Genomic DNA, 21,303 nt, shown 5'->3' on the forward strand with positions numbered 1-21,303 from the left:
GTGTGTGTGTGTGTGTGTGTGTGTGTCTGTTTTAGTGAGGAGTGTATTTGTGTGCATGTGTGCATGTGTGCATGTGTGCATGTGTTCATGTGTGCATGTGTGCATGTGTTCCTGTGTTCATGTGTTCATGTGTGCATGTGTGCATATGTTCATATGTGCATGTGTGCCGACATCATGTACAGGTCATAAAGTGTGTTTCCTGTCTTCCTCTCACAGGTGCTGAGTTTGGGCTGGTTCACTGCAGCAGGGAAACTGATGTCACTGAGCAAAATAGTGATAATGATGATAGGTATGTTAAGGCACAGGCATGTTTGCCAGGGTCTGTCGTTGGGCCACCAATTGACAGTACACAAGTGTCCACCCCATCCATGCATACAGTCATACTGCCAATACATCCATTACCAATGCCCTTAGCTGAGGGACAGCGTACAGCCGGCATTGGCCAAGACAGTGTGGTATCTTTGGCACATGCATCCCAACACAGCAGCCATACGCAGATGTCTGGAAGGGTACCACATAGGCAGATGTCTAGGGGTTCTCGTTGGAGCAATGCTGCTCATCATGCCACTGGCAGACGTGCCACAGGTCTTACAACCTCATGCATGTTCCAGGCTGTCATGAGGCACAGGCACATATGGAACGGTACACCAGACAGGGACTAAGGGCACAGAGGGCACATAACACCAACATAATTGACATTATCCATGATCTAGCAGGTGCCATCTGTAATTACACTGAGGTCACTGATAGACGTTGGGGTGAGACATTAGATGTCCTCCGCAATGTCATGTCCATGTGTCAGGACAGTGCGGGATGGTTGAGTCATTGACGTGGACGTATGCCAGCAACATCAGCAGCTGGCAGTCACAGCGGATGTCCCTCAAGTCACAGCCGCTCCCGTAGTGCCAGTACCAGCCCCAGCAATGTTGGGGGTGGGCTGTCCATAGAATGTCCTAGAAGACCATGTGCATGTGGCTCTGGACAGTCCAGCAGGGACCTGGGTCCAGTGTACATCCATCTACCTCTGGGGTAGTACCCAGTCTGCCTTAGTACCTGATAGTGTCAGTAGCACCCCTGCCAGGCACAGGTACCGTATCCGTGGCCAGAGATGGTGATCTGTAAAGCCTGGCAGGTACAATCTGTGGCTGTCCCACAAATACCTGTATATGGCAGCCACATGATGGAACTGTGTGCATGCAGACACACACACACATAAACAAGACACCTAGGGCTAACACATACCCACACACATTACATCAACATTGGCCCACAGCAGTACTCTTGGCCCTCACACACAGACACACACACATACATGTTGATTGCATGGATCACTGTAGGCCTCTGGCAAACCAACAACACACCCTGTGCATATGATGAAACCTGTGCCACCTCCTGCCATCTGTAACACTGATGCAGGAACAGGCTATCATAGTGCTGATGCACAGGGTGACTTTATAGCAGTATAGCAATGTTAGCATGTTGTCAGCAGTAGAGTGTAATGATATGCTTGAAGGTGTAGCTGAGCAGACATGATGCATTAAAGCTATGATTGTCAATGTAGTAATGTTTACACCAGGGTTAGATCCAATAGTGTATTGTCCACCCACGTGCCACTTGGCTGATGTGTGTAGTATTGTCATCATGTGTTAGAGAGTGGACAGTATGTGTGGAATGTGTGTAGCACAGATTTGCAGGTGTACATTTGTGAACATGGTGGAGGTACACTGTCTGCATATACGTGCATAGTGGACACATAGTGGACACATGGGCAGGGTGACATGCCCTGTATTACACAGTAACACTCCATAGTTTCTATTGGTGGCCAATATGCATTGTACTACACACATTTCACAACTTGACTACACATGTGTGTATGACATGGTTTGACACTATGCTGTGGGTGATACTGTTGCTATCTGTCATTGTTTTGCATTCTGGTAGTATACATGACTTCAACAGCCTGACCATAACCAATCGTTAGATGATGTCTTGACAACTGACACACAGATGTAGGCCACACAGTAACATTTGGATCCATCAGGTACTATACTATGCCAGTAACCAGTGGTATTCACCTGCACCCATTACTGAGACCACTCCTGTTTGGCGTATAGCTCTCTTAGGTACAAGCAATCACAGTAGGGATATGTCTATCCACGTCTGGTAATGCATACTGTGGCCTATAATGCATTCTCCAGATGAAACACACATCCTCCTCAAGGGTATCACACAGACAGATCCCTGTTGTCAAACCCATGCTGTAAAGCTATAAGCCAACCAAAGCATAGACATCCACCTTTACGGACTATAGTATCCCCACAGTACCACATAGGTAGTAGCCACCAACATGAAGAACAGGTACCGATGTGTACATGCAACCAAGTGGTACATCATCTCTCCTTTGATAATCACATTTCCAAAGGTATTTTTAAATCCCTCGGTGGATCACATAAGCAATAAGGGGTCTGCATGCATATCCACAAAGGTTGTTGTACACCTATAATGAATAGCCATCATTGACAGACTTTGCTGCATTTGAATAGGTCTGACATATACCTCGGCCATAAACCCTCACTCACACAATTCAATAGGAACCGTAATGAGTTTGTGTGACACGGATGACCTAGGCCAGGGACCACTGCAGTGGCTGGCCTTGTCACAAGCATACAGATGTGACCTAAGGTCTGGAAAGCAGCAGCACACTCTGGAAAAGATGACAGATGTGTTCTTGGGGAAAGCAGGGTTCCCACACATGCAATAATTGAGGTCACATGTACATATATGTATTTGCCACCCAGCTACCTCACATGTGCAATGCACATACTGTTGTCATACTGATATGTCATACAGTAGTAAAAGCAAAACCCACAACACATTGACCAACAGTGTCACACACATAGAGCACACACACCAAGTGCAGGATTCAAACCCCTACCTAACTACTTCATGATACTGGAGAAGTATGCATTAACACGACATGCTATACACATTACTGTGAGTTCTCTTTTCCATAGGTATATTTGTAGGATGGTGACATCATCAGACTTGACCAAGATTAGTAAACCACTTTTAATGTGTTTTACTACTCTCCAAAAGGGTTGCTCCTCTCCAATGAGATCACAAACACACACTTGTCAAGTGCAGGATTACAAACCCCTACCTAACTGGTTTATGATGCTACAGGTGTACGCATTTACAGAACGTGCTATACACATTACTTGTGAGTTCTCTTTTCCACAGGTATATTTGTAGGATGGTGACATCGTCAGACCTGACAAAGATTAGTATACCACTTTTAAGGTGTTTGAGTACTCTCCAAAAAGGTTGTTTCTCTCCCAGCAGATCACACACAAACTGACACACACACACACTTGTCAAGTGCAGGATTCAAACCCCTACCTAACTGGTTTATGATACTGCAGGAGTACGCATTTACACGACGCGCTATACACATTACTGTGAGCTCTTTTTTCCACAGGTATATTTGTAGGATGGTGACATCATCAGACTATCTAACTGTGTCCCCAGGGCCTTAATGACTTTCTCTGTACATACTGGAGTACCACCTATGTGGTAATTTGTTTGCACTTTGTTTTAGCCAAACGGGATGATGATGCATTCTTTGGCATTCTGCTTGAGGGCATTGTTTTGACACCAGGTATCTGTCTATGTAAGCCCCTTCTGGAGGATGTGTGTGTCAGCTGTAGAGTCGATTATGGACCACAGTTAGCAGTCATCTGCAAACCTGTTTAGCCATACTCCTCCAGTGCTTGCCTATACCTCTGAGCAGTGTCTACTGAACAGGTGGGGTCCCAGGACCAAGACTTGTGGGATGCCATTTGTGACTGGCTTAGAGTCAGACATGGCACCCGCAACTCTGAACATGTGTGTTTGATCTGTGAGCCACTTGGCCACCCATCCTGTGACATAGCTGTTAATGTTCAAGCTGGTAAGCGTGTCCATGATGACAGAGTGGGGAATGGTGTAAAAAGTCCTTAGTGAGGTCCAGGTGGGCTGTGTGGACTACTTTCACCTCCATCTATGTCCTTGGTAACTGTTTGAAATAAGTCAACTATGTTTAGGAGGCAGGATCTGCCTTTAACAAGGCGAGGTTATGTAGAGTCCAGTGTCTGGAGGTCCCCAATTTCTCTGTTTATGGGTTTCATGACAATTTGCTCAATAGCTTTGTAGACCAGGCTGAGTAGACATATAGGGCAATGGTTTCCAGGTTCTGTTATGGCACCCCCTTTGTGGAGCTGGATGACTGCTAGTGTATGCCATTCTTTGGGTACATAGCCTGTGGTACGATTGAGTCTGGGCAGTGAATGTAGGTGAGGGTGTAGTTCCTTTTGGGCCTAGTGTAAGACGCAGCCTGGGACACCATCCAGTCCCATTGATGCTGTGTTCTTGGCTTTGGAAAGGGCTGTCTTTACCTGCATGTCCATGAAGTCTGGAGATCTGCATCCTTCTGTGATGGACACAGGCCCTTTTGGGGATGATGGGGGGAAGTTTACACTGAACTTGTCCCCCAGGATTTGGGCAATGAAAGTTGGTTCAGTGTATTTCTTGCCATTTGTCAGTAGCTGATAGCATATTTGGAAGTTGACACCTACATGTCTGGTATAGCTACCGTAGGTTTTGTGGTTGTTATTCTTACATTCCTTGGCAATTTGTCTTTAGAAACTGTCCTTGAATTATTTTATGAGTGATCATTGTTTCTTCCTAATAATGATCAGTGATGCCTTTCCTTTAGTGAAGTTGGCTCTGTCAGGTGTTAGTTTCCTCCTTCTGTTGTCTAGCTTATTTATGGGCAACGACCACCAGATTGTTTTCTTATTTTTGGAGGAGTGCATCTTGGTTTTATTTGTGATGTCTCGATCCATGCATCCCTGTAGATGCTCATAGGATGCACTTGTAAATGATTCGGCAGATTGTATACCATTATCCTATAGCAAGAGGGCTTTGGAACTTTCCACTTTGGTCTTGGGAAGTGTGCAGTTTGCTTTTGAAAATGTCTTCATGGTGGTTTCATTGACTGGGCGGGGGGGATGTGGATGTCCAGTGTGATTACTTTATGATCTGGTATTACCAGTGAGGGGTTTATCTCTGTTGTGGAACACTGGTACCCACATGTTGGTGATGATCATGTCCAGTATGGTGTCACCTCTAGTGGGCATGGTGACCAGCTGTTCCAGGGTGTTAGAGTTTTTAAACTCTAGGAAACATTGGGCAAAGGACGTTGTACACGAGTAATTCTCCCACTCAATGTTTTGGTAGTTGTAATCACCTCATATAATGGTGTTTGATAGGACCTTTATATTTTCCACTGTTCTCAGGAATACTGAGTGAGGTTCCTGAGACAAGATAGGTGATCTGTAGCAGGCTACAATCTGATGAGCAGCTTTTCCCAATGTTAGTAGCACTTGCATAGTCTCCAAGGCCTCATGCTGTGCCACTAACCTGAAGGTGTGGGTATCCATAAGGTAAATGGGTACACCCCTTCCTTTTGCATTTCACTTGTGGTTTTGGGTCCAAAAGTCAGAGGGATTGTGAGTGTTTTAAGTGGAGCATGTCCAACATCTCTGTGTTTGACATAGCTTTGTATGTTAGGCAGTGAACACATATGAGTAGGCGATATGCAAGGGAGTACAGATGGAGCATTTTGAGATGGTCTGTGTATGGCATGTATTTCAGGCCACTAATGCTCTTTGTGAGGTATTGCTGCAGGCTTTCCAGTTGTTGTAGTTGTCTTGTGAGGTACATAGCAAAAGTGGCATTGTACTCTATTATAGTTCTAGTGAGTGATGAGTAGTAGGGAACAATGTCCTCTTCTATTCTGCATGCGACACCTTTTGTGATGAAGTGTGCCACATAGCAGGATTTTCTGACTACTGTGGGGATGTGATTATCACAGTTGTGTCCACTGTACACCTGTGACCCAAGGTCTCTTATCACACTTTCAGTGTTATGTATACTACCACCTATGTTGTAGTTCATGGCTACAGAGTTTTTACCAAAGGGGATGACAATGCACATTTTGGCACTGAGCTTGAGCCCATGGCTTTGACAACAGCCATCTGTTTCAGTGAGGCCCTTTTGTAGGATGTCCACATCTTTAGTGTTTACAATTATGGCTCTTAGTTTGCAGTCATCTGGGAACTTCAGTAGTCACAGACCTTCCGCGTTAAAGTTTACTTCAGGGATGTAGATACTAAACAGGACAAGACCCAGGCCTGGACCCTGTGGTACTGCACTCGTCACTGGTCCAAAGTCATACATGGAGTCTGCTACTTTCACAGTGTGTGTTGTGTCAGTAGGCCTGTTGGCAACCCATCTTGTGACATAGCAATTTATACCTCATTTAGTGGGTTTATCTATATTTCCAGAGTGTGGGGTGGTGTTGTAAGCCGTGGCAAGATCAACATAGGCTGTGCAAACCACCTTACCCTTGTCTACGGTTCTGGTGACTGTTTCAATGTCATCTATCAGGTTTAGGAGACATGATCTGCATTTTACAAACCCAACATGGTTGTGGTCCAGGGTTTGGGGATTACCAATGTAATTTTTTATATGTTGTATGATGATACATTCCATGGCCTTGAAGAGTGGGCTCATCAGGCTAATGGGGAGCTAGTTTCTGGGGTCCGTGGTGTCTCCACCCTTGTGTAGTGGGATAACCATCACTGTGCACCATTCAGCAGGCACAAAGCATGAGGTGAGGCTATGACTGCACATGGTACATCAGTGTGGTGCCTGTTCATTCTGTGGTTTGTATGGAACACAGCCTGTGAAGTTATCTGGTCCCATGGCTGCTGTGATACTGGCTTTGTATAGTGTTTTTTACCTGTGCATCAATGATGACAGCAACTTTGCAGTCTTCCATTATAGAGATGTGCTCTTTCATGGGTGAGAGGGGGGTAAAGTTAACACTGATCCTATCTGGCAGGATGTTGGCAATATCAGTTGGGTCTGTATATTTAGTGCCATTGAGCTGTAGCTCAGAACAGATCTGAGTGTAGCCATGACATGGACCTGTCTGTTGGGCAGAGATCTGCTGAGTAGACAGTATGCAACAGAGTACAGATTGGGTTACATTCAGTCTTGCTGCATGGGGCAACTGTTTGAGGCCAGTAATCCTCTTGTTAGGGTACTTCAGTGGTCTTTCTGGCTGCTGAACGTGCCTAGCCAGATTCATTGCAAGTGTGTTGTGGTACTCTCTGATGGGTTTGATGACTGATGAGTAGTGGGAACCTCCTTTGACCTACATGACCTTGGCAGTTTGTGTGAATACATAGCATGATTTTCTGACAACTTTGTGAATGTGTTTCTGGAAGTAGAGATGTCTATCCACATTTGTCCATAGATCCGTTATTATCACCTCCGTATTTAGCATAAGTGTGTGAGCATGCCCAGTATGACCTTTCAGTATGTGTGTAGGCATGTCCAGTATGACCTTTCAATGTGATGCTGAATGAAATCCACTACATTTGTTGGAGTGTGTGAGCATGCTCGGTATAGACATTTATACTATATGTGTATGGAAAATCAAGTTGTATTTTTACAGCAGGGCTCACCTTTGTGTCATAGATCAACAGGGATCATGCTGTGCCTGCAGGGCTTCCATGAGACACTTTGCATAGACTTATCAACATTTCTACACACGGGGGACGGCTATTCTTTGTACATTTCTACTCGGGGGCACACCTGATTGTTACTGTGGGGGTACATAGGATGAGGGGTTCACCTGACACTTATACACATTTGCTATGCCTGCACTGCTATGTACGGTACACCATTTCAGTCTGTACTGTTGCCTATCGTACTGGCTTGAGGCATACTACTGTACTACACTTCTTAGCATCCAATGTCACGTATATTAGATTGCAACTTCATAGCCTACACAACCCACATCACACCGCCTGGCCTGATGTTCTCTGTCTGCATAGGCCTGTGGGGGAGGTTACCCATATGCCTCTTTAGGGGCATGTTACAGCATTTCTTTGTGTTTGCATTAGTGACAATTGTCCTGCTGTGTCTGTGCTACTGAAATACTATCATGGCTTAGTGGTTCAGTACTGTGACTATAGTGCACAGTATCCTGGGTTCGAGCCCTGTCACTGCTTTTTATTTTCATGCTGGGCAGACCAGACTGCTTAAGGGACAGTAAAGATCATATGAACATGTTTACCTGACTTTGCTCTACTTTGCCCGACCTTGCCCAACATTGGTCAATGTTGCCTGATGTTGCGCTAGTTAGCACGGCCAATTTTTTTACATATACTAAATATTGGTAAAAGCTGCTTAGCACTGCTTTATATTGTTTAAAACATGGCAATCATGCCTCAGGTGGTGCTGCAGGGCTGCTTATGTCGGATGCACATACTACACTCCCTATACATGTTTGGAAACAGGTAGTGTCAAGTTAGGCATCCCTTTTATTTTATGTGTGAGTCAGAGAGAGGTATCATTTTCAGGGTTCCTACTGAGCCAGTGTATGTGCTATGCGTTGCCTCTTTGCCAAGGCCAAAGCATAATGGGCATGCCTCCTTCTGCCTACCGGGGCAGGCTCAGGTTGTTCCTCCTCCGAGTCACACTGTGCCTGTGCAGGCCTTGGCAATGGTGGGGGGCTGTATGGCCCTGCCCAATGCTGTTCCTGCTGCAGCTTTTTTCGCAGGATCATATTGTGTAGCATGGCACATACCATGACAATTTGGGTACATGTAGTTGGTGAGTACTGCAAGGCTCCACCAGATGTGTCCAGGCACTGGAACCGTGACTTGAGCATCCCAAACACATGCTCGATTACATTTCGTGTTTGTGCGTATGCCTCATTATGGAGTTCTTGTTCAGGTGTGTGTGCATTTCTGATGGGTGTCATCAGCCATGGCTCCAGTGCGTATCCAGCATCCCCTACTAGGTGACCGTCAGGGATGTCCCCATTGGCAAATGTCTGGTACAGCTGCATCAGATGCCAGATATGGGAATCATGGTAGCTTCCAGGGCAGCCAGCACGCACATTCAGTATTATGCCCTGGGCATCGCACATGACCTGGCAGTTGATGGAGTGGAAGCCCTTGTGGTTGATGTAGGCCCTACCCTGCTCACCGGCTGGTGCTTTGATGTGTATGTGCATGCAGTCAATTGCACCCACTACCTCAGGGTATTCCGCTATTTGCTGGAAGAGATGCATATTGCTGGTCAATACCTCACGGGAATTGGGGAAATATACATGATCACCGACACGTGCTGACATGGCATTCAGGAACTGGTGCAGTACCCTGGATGCTGATGCCTGTGAAATCCCCATCATATCATCAGTCGGTCTCTGGAAGGTACCTGTTGCTAGTATTCTTAGGCCAGCACATACCTTGGTTTCCACTGGGATGGGTTCCCCTCTGTTGGTTCTGTGTGTGAGGCATGGCCTGCACAGCTCAACAATTTGCTGCAGGAGGTCTCTGTCCACTCTATAGTACTCCACCATCTCCAGCTCATGTAGCCCCTGGTAGGTTACTCTGGATCTGTACACTGTTCTCCGTCTCCTTACTGTGGGTTGCTCAGCAGCATTCACAATGGCACCAGCCTTAGCATCTTGCACATGTTGCCTTATAATAGCAATGGCAGACCCTAACATTTTTTTGTCTCAGTTAAGCTTTTTAAGTTTTCACTTCTCTTTGTAGACTGCAGTGTTGCAGTGTTTCTGAGAAAAACATGGGGGAATGTCGTTTGCAGAGTTTTAAGTGCTGGGCTGGGCCGGGCTAGTGTACTGCCTGTGTATTTGGCTGATTCTGATTGTTTTCACCTGGCAGCTCTGCAAGTTCTTCTTGGTTAACTTCCTACTACTTCTTTTCCTTCCTTTTCCCTTTCTGTTTCCACAGGGGGCAGCGACATGCAAACAAGCACAAACACGTGCACACGAGCGCACACAGGCTTACACAGGCTTAGGCGGGTGCACATACACGCACACAGGCTTAGACAGCCTTACACAGGCTTACACGGGCGCACACATGCGCACACAGGCTTAGATGGATTTACAGGCACAAACACATGCGCACACAGTGTATGCATCTTTGCAAGAAACTTTAGTGATATCCACGGCGTACACCTTTGGTTTCTGGGTTTTAGTTAAGACAACTGTAGACACGCCTCTTCCAGTCCTGAGTAACTTACAGCAAACACATGCCACTCTGCTCCAATAAGCTTACAGTCTTTGATACATACCCCCTCATGATGTCACCTATTTTCTACTCTGTTACTCCCCTAATCCTACTCTTACACTCTAAGGACATGGTTCACATGGCAGGGAAAATTGGGATTCACTATCCTTATCCTTATTTGTATAGGATTGCCTAGTAATGCTTGGTAAATCTCTCAGACTGAGTTTCCCCCCTTAGCAACCACTACTCAGTAGCCATGTTGTCTTCAGCCTGCCATTCACCTGCATGACAGATGAATATTTTTATTAAAATGCCTATTTTTGGCTTTTTTTTTGCTGTTTTTTAGAGCACCACACATTTGCGCGGCACTGCGCTACACTTAAACAACGGATATCGGGGGAAAAAAATTATTTTTTATTATTTTGCAACAGATAAAAATGCCAATGGCCTTATATTTGGCCATTGGCATGCTTCCTCAACTGGATGCATCCTTTATTTGGAGCTGTCATAGCTCCGTTTTGCTATTTGCAGAACGGCACTCCATTACCAACGGAGTACATTTCTGCAAATAACACTACTCTTACTCGGACAGGTTAGTGTTTCCTGGATTGCAAATTTACCTCATTTGCATAGCTTTCAGCAGCAGATGATGTAATTTGCATAACATAACACTGTCCATGCAAGGGTAGTTTTAGGAGCTCTCATGCATGCCTCTGCCGGCTGTTCCTGGATCGCTCGGCAGACATATTGGCTGTCTGGAGTCTTACTCTACTCTTAGACTCCGTGCAAGCCTTAGTGAATCCGGCCCAAGAAGTGTCACTGTTAGAAGAGTATAGAAGGGAACAGATCAACAAAAATACTCAGAAAGGTAGATGTGATAAAAGCAATACGCAGTATCAGAGCAGATCAGGATCATTTATGCATAATTGCAAATAATAAACTAAAAATATCAGCAAATACAGAAAAAAACTGAAGATATGCAGATAAATAAAAAGGAAAAGTGCAAAATAAGCAACTTATTGATGACTCCTAAAAAACTTTTATATTGAATTGGTAAACAAGGCAAAAGGAATCGAAACACCACTAAAAAAGAAGAAATAGATACATTTTTGTGAAATATCAATCAAGATCCTGTGGAACATAGCAAAGATGCTGAATGGATAGAAGAAGTAAAAGAAATAATAAGAAGTTTAAATGTACAGCATATGAAATGGGATGAAGTAAAGGCTAGAGAGATTGAAACAAAGTTAAGAAAAGCTCCTAACTGGAAAACCCCAGGCCCAGATGCAGTACCTAATTTCTGGCTAAAAGTATTAACATCTTTACATGAAGATTTAGCCATGAGTAGGAACTATTTATATGGTCTATATTAAAACTGCAAAGAGACGTTACATCGAACGCCTCTTCAGCGACACATAAAGAACAAAGTCTGAAAATAACCAAGGCTCAGATCAGTGATTTTTTCCTAGGGAAAAAAATCACTTGGCCTGAGCCATAGCATTGCCCTTTACCCCACTGTAGTGTGATCTGGGAGTTGATTTATTTAGTTAGGGGGGATTTGGAGGACACAGGCCCCCCCCATGTTGGGGGTGTGTGGGGGGTGAAGCCCCCCCACTTAGTTATGTTTTAAAAGTGTGTGTGTGTGTGTGTGTGTGTGTGTGTGTGTGTGTGTGTGTGTGTGTGTGTCTGTGTGTGTCTGTGTGTGTCTGGTACTAGCGAGTTCTTTCCCAGGGAAAGAAATTGCTGATTTGACCGTTCACAGTTTAGTGCGTTCGGTCTTTATGAGTCTTTGAAGATGCATTTGTTGTAACGCCTCTTCGCGATTTTAATATAGACCTCTAGTTATACACGTACCCCAAACAGACACCAAGCTGGTAAACAACAGGAAAAACAATACTTCTACTTAAGAGCGAACTTGCAAGTTATCCTAAAAATTATAGACCAATGACTTGCGTTTGGACAAATGTATAAACTATACACTGGAATTGATTCTGACAGAGTTTATAGTCATTTAGAAGAAAACTCAATCATGGCAATAGAACAAAAGGGTAACAAAGAAAGTCATATGGAACAAAGGATCATTTGTTGTTAAATAAAGTCATAATGGAGAACTGTAAAAAGTGAAAGAATCTAAGTATTGCATGAATAGACTACAAAAAAGCATTTGATAGTATTCCACATTCATGGATAAAAGAGTGCATAAAAATGTGTTACACCCTACACTGATTGGTTACATTACAGTGACCACAAAACAATGGCAAAACACTTTCCAGTTAAGCCATGATAAAGGACAAATTGTTATTACAGAGATAAAATTCAAAGGGGGATATTCCAGGGTGACTCTTTGTCACTGTTGCCCTTTTATCTTGCCCTTTACCTGTTCAGCTGTCTAGTTAACAGATTAGGTCATGACTACAATTTGGCTCCCAGGCAATAACAAAGTGTAAAGACTTATCTTCTTTTTTGTTGATTTAAAACGGTATAGTTCATCAGAAGAGGAACTGAAAGCACAACTGCAAGTGGTTAAAACTTGTTCAGATGATATAAGAATGTCATTTGGCCTTGATAAATGTGCAAAAGCAACCTTTAAAGCTGGAAAGCTGCAGCACCAAGAAAACATCAGCCTAGTACAGGAATGTGATATAAAAGAACTTGTGCAAGAGGGAGTGTATAAATATTTGGGAATTGATGAAGGATCAACAATAAAACATGAACAAATGCAAATAAAACTTAGTAAGGAATATTTTAGAAGTTAAATTAATACTGAAAACAACCCTGACATCTAGGAACAAAGTCCAAGCTATAAACCAATTTGTTCTTCCTGTCCTAACTTACAGATTTGGAGTGATTGACTAGCCCCAAAAAGTGTTGGATAGGTTGGAAAGGAAAATGAGAAGGATGCTTCATGCTCAAATGATTTATAAAACTCAACACTGATTTTTATAAATCATTTGACGATCTGATAGACATACCAAGACTATATATTTCATGTTCTGAAGGAAGTATGGGACTCCTTGAAAATGATTACATGTATAGATCTGCAATTGTAGGACTGCATACATATCTGCTGACTTCACAAGCCCGAAATGTAGTGAAAGTTTTAAAATAAGAGCAGAATAAGTCTAAGATGCCCCGCTTAGTTTAGCAGAAGTATATTGGTGTCAAGTAGGAATGGAAATCAAACCAGAAGTAGATAAAAATCAGGCAGCAACTGAATGTCAAAAAAGAAAAGAATATTAGGTGAAGGATCAGATGAGAAGGCAAGAAATGTGGAAAATGTATAAATATAATTGCAAGTACAGAAAATATTGGTGGCCCCAGATAGTAGACTATGTGCACATTGGTTTACAAAGTCCATTGGACATGTTGGAGAAACAGAAAAATGTAGGTTTTATAAAACAGAATTGGAAGCAGTCGCACATCTTGTTGCTGGTTATGATATATTGATGGCAGAAGAACTGTATACTTAAAGGCAAATGTGGCAAGATTGTTGCATTGGGGCTCATGCAAACCTTATAATACTGAAGCAGCTGAAAAACATTGGAATCGTGAGACAAAGCATTATAGAAAATGATGAAGTTTATATCACATGGGATCACCCATTACCAACAATTCAAAAAATACATGCTAGTAAACCAACCTATGAACCAGATATAGTAGTCCATGAAAAGAAGACAAAAGTAACATTGATGATTGAAATTGCTACACCCAGTGACAACAGTGTCTTACATACAAAGAGGCACAAAGTCATAAAATATCAGGATTTGCAGGCAGAAACAAGGGTAATGTTGAAGAAGGACACCCAGACAGTTCCAGTAGTAGGAGAAATGGGCCTTATAAAAAAGAATTTACAATCATACTGATACATGTAACTCAATATGAATTGCAGGAGTCATTACTGTTCACATTGTTAGCCAGAAGTGCTCTTTGCAGCACCTGCAAAGATTGAAACAATATTAATTTCATGATCTTTAAACATACTTTGACTAAGGAATGGGGTCCATTCTTGTCACGGTATTAGAAACCGAAAAGACTTGGAGAATTAAAAAAGGGAGAGACCTTATTAACAAGGACATAGGTAATATCCAAACTCTGGACCCAACACAGTTCGAATTTGTTCAAGGTAGATAATGCCTATTAAACATGGTTGACTTCTGTGAGAAAGTCATCAAGACCCTGGGTGAGGGAAAGATAATGCATACCACCTATCCTGACCTACTCAAGGCATTTGGCACAATCCCCCTCTCAGGTATTATAGAGAAACTCCCCCATTTGGGAATTAACCCTTACATTACCAGATGTGTAGCCAACTGGCTCACTGACAGGACACATACTGTAAAAGTGGGTGACTTCACCTCTAGCAAAAGATCAGTCACCAATGGTGTACCACAGGGTTCTGTGCTGAGCCCCTTACTGTTTGGAATGTATTTCTCAGAAGTCCAGGAAAACGTGGACTGCCTGTGGCTAACCAAATTCATAGATTATTGAAAATACTGAGCAACCATTGAGTTGCAAAATGATGTTAGTATACTACAGACAGGGTTAACACAGACAGATGATTGGTGCCAAAGTCATGGATTAAATCTAAATGGAAAAAATGCATTATTATTCCCCTTGAAAAAGCTGACATCCCTGCTTATTACATTATAGCCAGCACCCCCTAAGTGTACACCCAGTGGTACATGATCTGGATACTAAGGTTAAAAGAAACCTAAACTTTGCCCAACATGTATCCACAGCAGTAAGGAAATCCTTCTACATGGCACATCTTATTAGTAAAGGTATTGTATCTAAATCTAAGGATGTTATAATTCCATTATACTCGTCCCACATCAGCCCAGTAATTGAGTACAATGCTCCCTTTTGCCTCACCTCACCAGACACCTGCAACAATTCGAGTGACCACAGAGGTTTCCACCAAGAAATTACTGATTACACAAAACAAGTCTAATATGAAAAGACTGAAAGCCCTGTATTCTGTCTCCTACAAGTTGCTAAGGGGTGACCTGTGCCTGGGTTACAGGGCGGTTTCTGACTCAGCCCTGATGGAAATGCTACACATTTGTAAATCAAACTACAAGAGGATCACCCACTCCAGGGATCATAACCTTGCTTCTGACATGAACAGGTCATGCTAGAAGGATAGATATATCTCCCAGAGACTGCCACTTCTCTGGAACAAGCTTCCAGTTCATATGAAACAGAACTCCCTAACTCTCTTCAAACGCAACCTAGATCAATGGATGGATGACAGCAGATTTACTCCTGGGGTGGTCCATGTCCCTTCTGGACAAAGGAAGTTGTTTTTAACTACCCCAGACCTTTACCTCTATGAACTTTATTCACCTAACCATCAACAATTGGGGCAACTTGGGATAAATATGGCTAGGCTTGTAAGGGCTCCAGGCCATTAGCCTAGTAACCTTCTATGAACCCATGAACCTATGAACAAGCTACAGGGACCTTCTGTGTGCAGCTCTGAGTACGGTTAGTTTTAGACTAGGTATGGCTCAGAGCAGATGACACTACTAAGCCTGTGTCAAAATCAACTTATACAATCTTGATGTGAGGGGGCCACAAGCCCCTAGAAGCTGTGAAGGTCTGGATGTTCTGCAGTACATTTTATGCCATATTGTTTTGACAGAGAACATAAACTGAGCAAATCACAAAGGGGTTATTTAGCTTCATCCACAAAGCCCCCACCCCAACAGTCAGCTATGGCCACTTATGTGTACAGTTGGAACATCTGATTGTGATAGAAGATGATGGCTACATAATGTGGTTTGCACAAACAGTTTTCATTCATTAAAGGCATTCCAAGTTGCTTCACATATTTCACATTTGTCCTGCAAAGCCAAAATAATGAATAAGCAACAGCAGGCAGTTAGACATTTTCCTCTACAGACAGCTCTAACAATTATAACTACTTTGTGTATATGTCAGATGTCCATTTCAGTAGTCCATCTTACTTCACACAAATACACACTAGTCCTGATAGGCAGATAGTGATTGTTCAAACTGAAGAACAAGAGATACATTTCTTTCAACAGACAGCTCCAAACCCCGCTCAGCAGTTATACCTACTTCTGTACGCACTTCAGATGTTTCTGATAAATGATGGCCATGTACTTTACTCCAGCTCTGTCAACATCCATGCAAAGAGTAAACACACATTAAAGTATTCCAAGTTGCTTCACAAAAATCATGTTAACTCTGCAAATACACACTGCTCCCACAAAACTAGACAATGATTGTATAAAATGGGAAAACAAGAGGGTAAATTATTTTCTGTAGACAGCCCCTCATCTGCAATTATAGCTAAAAATCATAGCTATGTGTTGCATTTGACAAAGCTTACTTTAAATACCTCACAGGGTGTGCAGTAGCAAACCCTACCTCTGTCCTCTAATCAGTCAGTCATATCCTCCATTACTTTTGTATAAAGACAGGTGATATAACATCCACCTTCTGCCGCTGTCACCCCTGCATCTCCCATCACAGGACCATAATGCTTTAAACAGGTGAGCAAATAACAATTTTCACTGTATACATGGCAGGGGTGCTGTGGTGGGGTGTCCCCTAGCTGCATATTGACATTCCTCACTCACCATCGGTCATTCAAAGCCATTCCCAAATCTGTGAGAAAAAAGTGCGGAATGCTTAACCTCAGTTTTACCTTGTATTTCAGTTTTGTTCCATGGAAACAGAAGCCACACATTAACGTATTATAAACTGCTTCACATAAATGACAGTAATCCTGCAAATGCACAACACTTCAGCAAAGCCACACAGTTATTATTTAAACCAAGTAAACAATAGGGTTAGTTACTTTCTACAGAAAGCTTCCACCTCCATCCAGCAGTTATAATTAACCTTGACATCCATGAGATGTATTTCAGCTTTGTTCCATGGAAACAGTTGCTACACATTGAAGTATTCCAAGTTCCCCTTACACAAATCATAGTTGTTGTTTCTTTCGGCTTTTCCCAGTTAGGGGTCACCACAGCAGAATTCCGGTCCGCTAATGATTGGCAACAGATTTTTATGTGCTGAGTTGCCAGCCCTGACACACAACCTTCAATGAAGGTACGCCCATTCACGCATGTCTCCACACAGAAGACGCTCTACCTGAGAGTCTTACTGTGAGGTGACAATGCTACCGCAGCACCACCACCGCATCCTGCAAATTCAAAGTAATGAACAAAAAGCAGCCATTAGTCATATTCCCTCAAAGCCAGGACACCATTTTATGTAGAACAATAGATTTTGCATTGACAAATACTTTTTGGACAGAAGCACAGAACTTTAATGTCTAGCACTTTTGACTGACTGTAGTCCTCGGTGGTTTACCGGATAAAAATACAGGAGGGACACACATCTTAACTTTTTAGCACAAGAAACCTGGAAAATGTCAAAAATAATTGGAGGGGGCAAAATTAGGGCCACCTTTTAAATGCTGTTCTTATAAACTTAGAACACTCCTAGAACAGGTTTTGTGCATTAGCATTCATTTTATGAAGGATATGGAGTCTGAAACTGAAATGCCGATCTTCTCTCAGTGCCAGACTTTCAGTTTTGAAGTTTTTGATTTCTTCCTCTGTCCTACCTATGACCTTCCTGATTCATTGTCTTTGGAGGTCATGGGCAGTAGGAGCAGGAGGTCAACAAATAGAAAGGCAAAAACTATTGGACTTTCTCCCTAGGGTGCCTCTCTCACTGCTGTAACAATGGAGCCTTTCTGGTATTTATTTATTTTTTGTAGTAATGAAACCATTTCTTTACTACAAAAATAAATAAATTAATACTGGAGAAACACCTCTGCTAGACCAGCAAGAAGGGCGTCTATTTGGCCTATGCTTAAGGCCAGCTATGTACAAAGGGGATATAACAGCTGGTGGGTGTGGAGCTCTCTGTGGATGAAAGTATCTTATGTTGTTATCATCTAGCCACTTTTAAGCAGTCTTTAATCTGGCTTTGCAGGACTAGTGTGCATATGTGTTTGTATGAATTAATTTGAAACTTGACTACTGTGTGTTTGTGTGAAACAAATCTGAAATATGTGACTTTGGTCATTATTATATTTATTCATTTTTGACACATGCATCTCAGAAGGATGCAGTCAACAATGTAGCTAAATTTGTTGGGTTTGATGAATGTCTTTGGATAAAATTGTTTGGCCCTGCTGAGTAGATAAAAAGTCACTAGCCTGCCTTTCTAGGGCTAGTGTGCATTTTGTAAAGTAATGATACTTGCCTGTAGCAATTTTTATCACAAGCAGACATGGGATGTGTACACAGTTGATAAAGTGGCAGTAATTGCTGAGTACAGATATTGGCGGATTATGATAACAGTTGTTTGAGTGGTGTTTTATGGTTGAAATGCTATGAAATGCATACTTTTGTCATTATTGGTTCATACTTTTTGTTTCACTGTTTACTGGAAAAATGTTCAAAACTTCAAATTTAAAACACAGTCTAACAAATGTTTTTGTATTATACAAGAGATGTAATTTAAAACAATCAGGAAGGTGAATCAAAGAGCACATGCATTTATGTCTGGCAGTTGGCTTAGAAGATTAAGGAGCTGTTAATGAGCTGTTTCCTTTGGTCCACTGGTGCAGGGTTTGATTCCCTCAGCCTCCATTGCCTATCTATGTGAGTGTGAGTAAGTGACTTAAACAGACAGCACTCCTGGGCTGAGGCTAAAAATGGTGTATGGAGATTAGTGTTCTATCCTAGAATACAAATAAATAAAATGCATTGTCCTAAAATGTAGTGGGGGGCCCATGATTTGAAAACACCCCTGGGCCCAAGGCACACTAATCTACCACTGACCACTAGGTGTATATCTTGTGTACACCTCTCAGTAACCCTTCTTAATTTACCCATTCATTTTCATATTAAATGTGTGTTTAACCAAAAACCTTCTCTTAATCTCCATTCCCTTCTAATGAGGAATTACTAAATACAGTGATATTGTATTTAAAGTTACCATAATCAAATGTCCAGGGATGTCTGTAATACTAATAACTTTAGTCTTCTAAAAAAATGCCATGAACCTTTAATATACAATTTGGTCTTCTGAAACAAAATTGTATATTATCTAGGTATAAAGAAAGAGTCTTTGGCTTGTTCCCTCTAGCACTGTCCATGCACGTCTGTATGGTATGTTGCTTGGATTTTTTTGTACCTTTGGTATTCAAAAGATTAACCTAATTTGGGATTATCCACTAATAAGGAACTGTAAGCAATAAAGAGCAGAGCTTTAATAATGCAATTGCATTCTGTGAGAATCTGTGAAAATGTATTTTTCTGTGTGCAGCAGCATTAAGTATTGTTGTTTTACCAGCAGAGAGTGAACTAACATTAAAAATAAAATTAACAGGTTTCTTACACTCACAATTGAATTGCAAGGCAGTTTAAGGGCTTCTTGTGGAGTATGACCACCTAATAAATTAACAGCAAAACAAGCAGAATTATTATTATATTTGAGCAAGAATTTAGGCAATAAATAAGGTCTTGTTATGCTGCAGGATGACAAGTGTAATATGTAGTGTCTATGACAATACTCCCCCTAATAAAATATTCTTCATTTATTTTGCTATTTTGCTAATGCTTGAAGTTGTACATTGCCACAAAGACATTCAACTGCTGTGCTCACTGTCTGTATCATATGTGAGTAAAGCAATGCCCTCTCTGTTGTTGCTTTGTAACTGTTTGTATTTTTAGTTTTGCCTGGGCTGAGAATGAAATTGATAAACTGTGATTGGTACTCTTTGCTGGTTAACAAATTCAAATAAATGAACAGATAAATAGATAGAAGCAAAGGTGGCTGACATTGTTCATGTGACATCCATGGTAGTAAAGGAAGGGTGTACAGCACAGGGTATCTGCAAAAGTTGCAAGAGATACATTTGTTTCCCCTTAGTGAAACTGTACCTTCAAATACTTAGCAGGCAAAAGATGAACTACTTATATTTCTCCACAGTGTTAGTCAGTACTAGAGACTGGGCAAATTGTACATTAAGCCCTGACTCAAGAACAAACGTTCTCCAGCAGGGTGCTAATGTACAGGTAATACCTGCTGAGAAAAAAGTCGTCCACTTCCCTCAGCATATTCAGCTGCCGTGAACCTCGGACAGTTAAAAAGCAAACAGCTGATATTCCTCAATGCTCCCTAAACAGTGCTTTACTGTTTGGAGAGCATAAAATTAAAAGAAAAATAAATAAAATAAAGAAAAGCATATGCGTGCTTGAATGTGTGTGTGTGTGTGTGTGTGTGTGTGTGTGTGTGTGTGTGTGTGTGTGTGTGTGTGTGTGTGTGTGTGTGTGTGTGTGTGTGCGCGCGCGTGTGCATGTGTGTATGTGTGTGTGTGCTTGAATGCATGCATGCATGAGAGCATAAGTGAAAGTGAGTGACAGAAATAGAGACATACAAGAGACAGCACCCACTGCAACAATCCATCCATCAGCATAGATTAATTAAACATTAAGATTTATGAATGTCTTAATTTCTGGTATTATTTACTGATTTAACCAAAAAAAATCAGTGTACAGCATTAAGCAGCAAAACCAAGAACAATAAAGGGGAAAGGGGGTTGCAGTACCTTGCATTCTGTGTATTATTTTATTTTATTCATTTGCTCACAAGGAGACATCTGAAGAAGTGTTTCCATAGTAAAGTGGCTGTTAAGTGCCAGGTGTGTGTGCTTCTATCTATGAATATGTGTGTGACTGTCTGGGTTTCTGAATGTGTGTATGTTTTTATGTGTGTATAAAATCTGTTTTCTCTCTCTCTGTGTGTGTGTGTGTGTGTGTGTATATATATATATATATATATATATATATATATATACATATACATATATATATATATATATATATATATATATATATACATATATATATATATGTGTGTGTGTGTGTGTGTGTGTGTGTGTGTGTGTGTGTGTGTGTGTGTGTGTGTGTGTGTGTGTGTGTGTGTGTGTGTGTGTGTGTGTGTAGACATTAAATACTTCCATAACTTATACTAATTACATACATTACAGCAAGTTTGAAATACTAGGTGGAGGAACTATTTTACACGAAAAATATAATATTTTATATATATATATATATATATATATATATATATATATATATATATATAT

The 21,303-nt window shown here is 41.8% G+C and overlaps 1 protein-coding gene across 1 annotated transcript in view; it reads right to left on the reverse strand.

Moving 5' to 3' along the window:
• Positions 1-21,303, reverse strand: part of DNASE1L3 (deoxyribonuclease 1 like 3) — a 545,096-nt gene that overhangs the window by 110,694 nt on the left and 413,099 nt on the right. The gene's annotated exons all lie outside the window — the stretch shown is intronic.

Source organism: Protopterus annectens, chromosome 7.part1 (assembly GCF_019279795.1).
Source record: "Protopterus annectens isolate FY-2018-M chromosome 7.part1, PAN1.0, whole genome shotgun sequence".
In the NCBI taxonomy this organism is placed as follows: Eukaryota; Metazoa; Chordata; order Ceratodontiformes; family Protopteridae; genus Protopterus; species Protopterus annectens.